The 5,858-nt window shown below is 37.7% G+C and overlaps 1 pseudogene; it reads right to left on the minus strand.

Moving 5' to 3' along the window:
• Nucleotides 1-4,238, minus strand: part of LOC101567963 — a 77,532-nt pseudogene extending 73,294 nt beyond the window's left edge.
• Between the last annotated feature and the right edge of the window lie 1,620 nt (nucleotides 4,239-5,858).

The following is a 5,858-nucleotide window of genomic DNA, read 5'->3' on the forward strand; positions in this document are numbered from 1 at the left end:
AAGGGACGGGGAGATGGCTCAGTAGAATAAGCACTTCCCTGGCAAGTGCAAGGGCCTGAGTTCAATCCCTGGTTCTGAAAAAAAAAAATCACCAAAGTAACTGTGCAAGCAGTTTGCTGCTGTTGCCTGAGATTGGATCATTAAAAATTTATTCCATTAGCTACCAAACCTCTTTGAAAATAGTTATCTCAAGAAGATAGCATGAACGCTAGTCTATGAGTTGGTGATAAATATTCACATGAAGGTATCAGCATCTTTCAAACAAAAACAATTGCAATAGAGAAAAATTTTATAAAGAAGGAAGAGAAAACAGAAAGGTTGTGATGTTGCTTTATTACTTAAGGAGAACCCACATTGATTTAGATCCCTGGGTAGCCATAGCATGTGTTAATAAGATCAGTGAGGGGAATAAAAGTACTCCACCTGCGTCCAGGTAACTCTAAAAGCATCATACTTTTTCTTGCCTCAAATTTTGGCACAAATTTTTCTCTCCTCTTAGAAGTCTTTCTAATCCATGCTATGAGTTACTTCATTTTTTCTGGCTGAGAATGTTTTAAGATCAAAGAAATCACTTTATCTTTCCATTCTTAGCAGAATCACTAGAATATACTCTAGTTTTCAAATGAGAAAATTAGAGTTAGGAAGATGTAAGATATGTGAGCAAAACATACAGTTAATGTTTAAAATCTTAAAATGTTTGAACAATGAACAATTAGTCCCTTCAAAATTCTTCCCCTTTGTTCAAGTACAACTATCCCATCATTCTTACCCCTTTCTAAAACAGTTCTGTAAGTTCCCTTTCATGATTGTCATTGGTTGTGCTGTCATGGCTGCCTCAATACCCTGAATTGATTCAAGATGTTCACCTTTCGGGGCCGGGGAGACGAGATGGCTCAGTGGAATAAGCGCTTCCCTGGTAAGCACAAGGGCCTGAGTTCAATCGCTGGTTCCGAAAAAAAAAAAAAAAAAAAAAAAAAAAAAAAAAAAGATGTTCACTTTTCATGATTTTTTGTCATTTGGGACGATCTACAAGTCTCACAACATGTTGCCAGATCCAGTGAATAAAGTGGATAAGGAAACACCATAACGGTGTCTATGGTTATGAGGGCTTATCAAAGCATGGAAGAAGTGATGCACACATAGAACAGCCTGTGAAATGGGCAAACAGTTTCGTCTTCCACTGTAACAATGCTCCATGTCACACAGCTCTTCTGGTATGGAAATTGATGTGCTTGTCCCGCCAGATGTGGCACCACGTGACTTCTGGCCCTGAGAGGTAAGCATTTTTTAGTACACAAGGTTTACACTCCTTGCATAAAGTTGGTACCTGTACGTAACACATGCTAATTCCCTTTTCCACTCCCTCCCCTCTCCATCTCTTGATCCCCTCTCATTGTGAGAGGTGTGTCTCCCTGGCTAAATCTATGCAATTCACGGATGCAGCCAGAACTGCACAACTACAGACATCTTTGAAAGAGGATGCCCCAAAACTGCTTCTGAAACTGATATGAACCACGAAATAAGTATGTTCAAAGCAAGGAGGAATACTTTGTTGATAACTAATAGCAATGTGTCTAGCATGTAATACATTTTTTTAATTTACACACTGCTCATATTTTTTGATACTACCGTGTATCTAAAATCAATCCATTGAAATCATCTTTTTGCCTTGGGTTCCCCTTAATTAATAAAATTTATTTCCCCAGTGAGTCAACACCAATGTGTTCAAAATATATTTGGCAAAAGAAAATGTTAGCAATCAATATGATAATACGTTAGAATTTCATGTATGTAAATCTTACCTTTAAGAGAAATTTATTATTTACCAAACAATCACTGTTAAAAAGCAAAATGACTGATCCTATTACTGTGCATGTCTTAGAATATTATGGAGGCATTAAAACAAGAAAAAAAAATCCATCGATATGATTCTCCTAATTCATACAATGTAGCCACTTCAAAAGGAAAAATTTCTGAAAGCATTTGGTGTTTTTCTTAGACAAAGAATTCCCTCATATTCTAATTTTCCATCTAAGAGATTTAAGAGAAGACTCTAAGGGGAAAATGATGAAAAAGGCATGCTTGCCGTGGGGAGAAGACAAGAGTCGGAAGGGGAGGGGAGGGAGCAAAAGGGTAGAGGACGAAAAGTAAAAGAGAGAAAAACAGAACTGGCATTGGTGCGTGTGTGTGTGTGTGTGTGTGTGTGTGTGTGTGTGTGTGTGTGCCACCTCCCCACCATGACTGTGGTCACTGTGTACTGCAAATGCATACAGAAAGTTTTTCATCTTTATCTAAACAAAGAGAATCAGGGCCGACCTGATAGCTCAGCAGACTACAGCTCCTGCTTAGGCAGAGCACAGTGGCCTGGGTTCCACCCCTGGGCCTGCCCTGCTGGCCCCGCCACCGGGGCACGCTGAGATAGCGATTGCGATTCCGTGTAGTGGTGCGGGCCTGCAATCCCAGCGCTTGGGAGGCTGAAAACAGGAGAATCACTATGAGTCCTATCTCTGTAGTGAGACCCTGTAGACCCTGTTCTAAATGCAGAAAAAATAAAAATAAAAAGAATCAGAGGAGATAAAGGAAAAGAGAATAGGGTAAACATTGGAAGAAGGTCCAATATGTTATAGAAGAATATTTAGCCTGGTGACAAGAAAATGTTCTGATACAAGCTTGCCTGACTGTGATTTCTTAACACAAACCAAAGCCTCTGAAACTGCCACATTCCTTGATACAATAATTCTATGTCTAGGAATGTATTTCAGCAAAGTCAAGCATGTTTAGATTTACAAGTATGGATGTTATTTGATATTGATTACAGTGAAAACAAGTTTATGATGAGAACTATTTACCTAAGTAGTTAATTGTACTCCAGGATGATATGCATATATATTTATGATGTGGAAAAATATTTGATATCTTTGCTTACATAAAATAGCAGAACATAAAGCAATAGATATGGTACAATCTCATCATAATACACTTTTACATATTTTATGTGTTTTCTTCAGAATATTTTCCACATACATATACATAAATAATATGTAAGTAAGGCTAAGCCAAAAGAAAAAAACTACTAGAAATATTGACCAATAAATTTGTAATTCCATTGCTCATTTTAGTATATTCATGTTCTCATTTTAATAATGGGAATAATACAGGTAATATTATAATGAAAGTAATAAGATCTTAGGTGCATACCTCAGTGTGAGAGCCTGTGCTTAGCACAATCAAGGCCTAGGATTCAACTCACAGCACAAGAACCCCTTTTTAATTAAAAATACGTAGCAATTCTTAAGGTCTATTATAGATATAAGCCTTGGAAAAAATATCTCTCTGCTAATAATATTTTCCTTTAATACTGACAACAATATTTTTGCTAGCATAGTGTTTTTGACTCAAAAAGCAAAAAAGGCAAAAGTGACTCAGCCTCCCAAATTTTCCTTCATCTACTTCTCTTTGACTTTATATTTATTTACCATATCTTCTGGAACATGACTACAAATCGGTCCCCAACTTGGGAATACACAATCCCCCCAAACCAATATGTAAAACAAATTGTTCCATCAGCGCATGGTTAACAATCGTGAAGAATTATTGGTATTATAAATAATATTCAATTGAAATTTGAGAACAGATATGACTCTGCCTGAGTAGTTTATTGGAAAATCATTTGTTTCACATCGGCTTTGGCATACAGTATTCAATGTGAATTATGTAGTTATAGCCCAGTTTATTATATTTCTGTTTGTTCCACTGTGTATATATGTGTCTTAGGCTTTAAAAAGGTAATTTGTGCCCTCAAAATGTATTATGTAACAAATTGTGATTCATGCAAATCACTTTGATTTGTTTTCCAAAAATGTAGCCTGCTTCAATTAATCAGTTGCTATTCATTCCCCATGTTTCGACTGCACTCACAACAAAAGCTCCAGTGGGTTATCACTTACATAGGGGGCTGGCTTCCAGAGGGCATGAAAGACACAACAATCAGACATTACACCAAGCATACAATTACAGTGTGTGTCCCCACAAACTCCAATAAATAACACATCCCATTACGCTGGACTCCCACCTCTCGGAAGTTCTCTGAACCCAAGCCACCTACCTGCCGTAATCACAGCATTCTGCAGTGCGTGGGTGCGCAGCAGCCAACCTGCTGAGACCTCGCCCACGACTCCCAATGGGTAGCAGAAATCCATCATGCAGATTGCTATATCTGTGTGCTGCAGCCTGCCCATCACCGTAAATGAGTGGCGACAAGAGCTGTGCTCCGTGCCTGGACTTTGTTTAGGAAAGAGAAGGGAAAAAAAGCAATATATCAATTTCAGTTGTGCTTGGAAGTTGATGCTTCATGATATTTGCATGTTGCTTTTTACCTGAAGTGCAAAAGTGGACATAGCAAAAAACTTGCAAGAGGTGTCATAAAAAACAATGACAGAAAATGTTCTTTTGTAAAGAATTTTTCTTTTAATTATGGGACAACTGGAAGTATAACTACCACTTATGCTTTATTTTTTTAATTTAAGTGTCATGTTGTCTCCAACCTATCCCATAGGATGAACTTAATAATAATGGGCTGGGATTAACATTTTATATGAGGTGCATTATTATTTATTTTCCTAGCAATAACAGGGTACTTAGTGTCATCCAAAATAGAGGGCATTATTAACCCACAACCACTTTTCTCTGTCAGCTATTTATAAACCACATATGAATAGTTCTAAACTACAGGGTAGTGAAACGACTAATTGTGCTGGGGAGGTAGTCATTAGGGGTAAAGCTGCCCACAAAGAGAAGATTTGTATAAAGAGTTGTGATAGTACTTTGCCAGAATTGCCAAGTCATTTTGATGAAAATGATACATTTTAGTTGGGGACATTTCTTCTGGGGCCAGTTGTTCTGGAAGTACACAAAGTCAGAAAAATAAAGCATTAGATATATTCCTCCCAGGTAAGAGCACCGGGTCTGTGCTGGGTTTTGGGAGAGCTCAGGAGGTGAGACAAGTGGACAGGTGGCAACTGTGGAGAGTGAGACTCCATAAATCTCTGTTCAGCAATAAGACAAACCTCATTTTCATCAAGAAGAATTGCTCTCCCTCCACATTTCCTAGCATCCACCTTTCATTTTGCTCTTTCTTGCAACTCAAGGGTGAGTACTGTGAAGGGAAACATTCAGGTTTGACATTGCTATCATTGCCTATTGCAGTTCTAATTGTCTATTTTCATTCTTCTAATTTGGTTTATTAAAGAAAGAGAATAAAAGTGAATAAATATTTGTTTCTTGGGTAACATACATGTTCCTGATAATCAGAATTTTTACCCCTGGCATTAAATGCAATAATCACATCAAATCTGTGAAGAATAACAACCTCCACCTGAGCCAATAGAGCATTAAAGAAATCAGACAAAGAATATCAATGTAGGCAAGCTCAGGACCCCAGTCTGTCTGAATTTAGGGCCTGTGGTCTTTTCACAAAACCAAGTTTTCCTCTTTGCTTTACTAAGACAAAGGAGAAATGCTTAGCCATAACCCATGATGAAGTATTTATTTTCATTGTATTACCTATAAAAGACTTTTCTTTGGGGAAAATGTAAGTAAATGCTTCAATGACGTTCTGGTCTCTAGAACCTATCTGTGACTATGCAACCTTACTGTGGCAACTAGGCCCTTCACATGGGATTAAATTAGGGACTTTAAAATGGAGAGAGGAACGTGTGTCACTCAGAAGAGCTGAACGTAAAGAAGATTCTTGACATTTCTCTCAGCTGCACATGGGTCATTTTCTAAAATAGACCACATACTGGTCCATAGGTCATGCTTAAGTATATGCAAGAAAACAGAAATTATCCCATGCACAT

This window comes from Octodon degus, unplaced genomic scaffold (genome assembly GCF_000260255.1).
Source record: "Octodon degus isolate 3935 unplaced genomic scaffold, OctDeg1.0 scaffold00166, whole genome shotgun sequence".
Lineage (NCBI taxonomy): Eukaryota > Metazoa > Chordata > Mammalia > Rodentia > Octodontidae > Octodon > Octodon degus.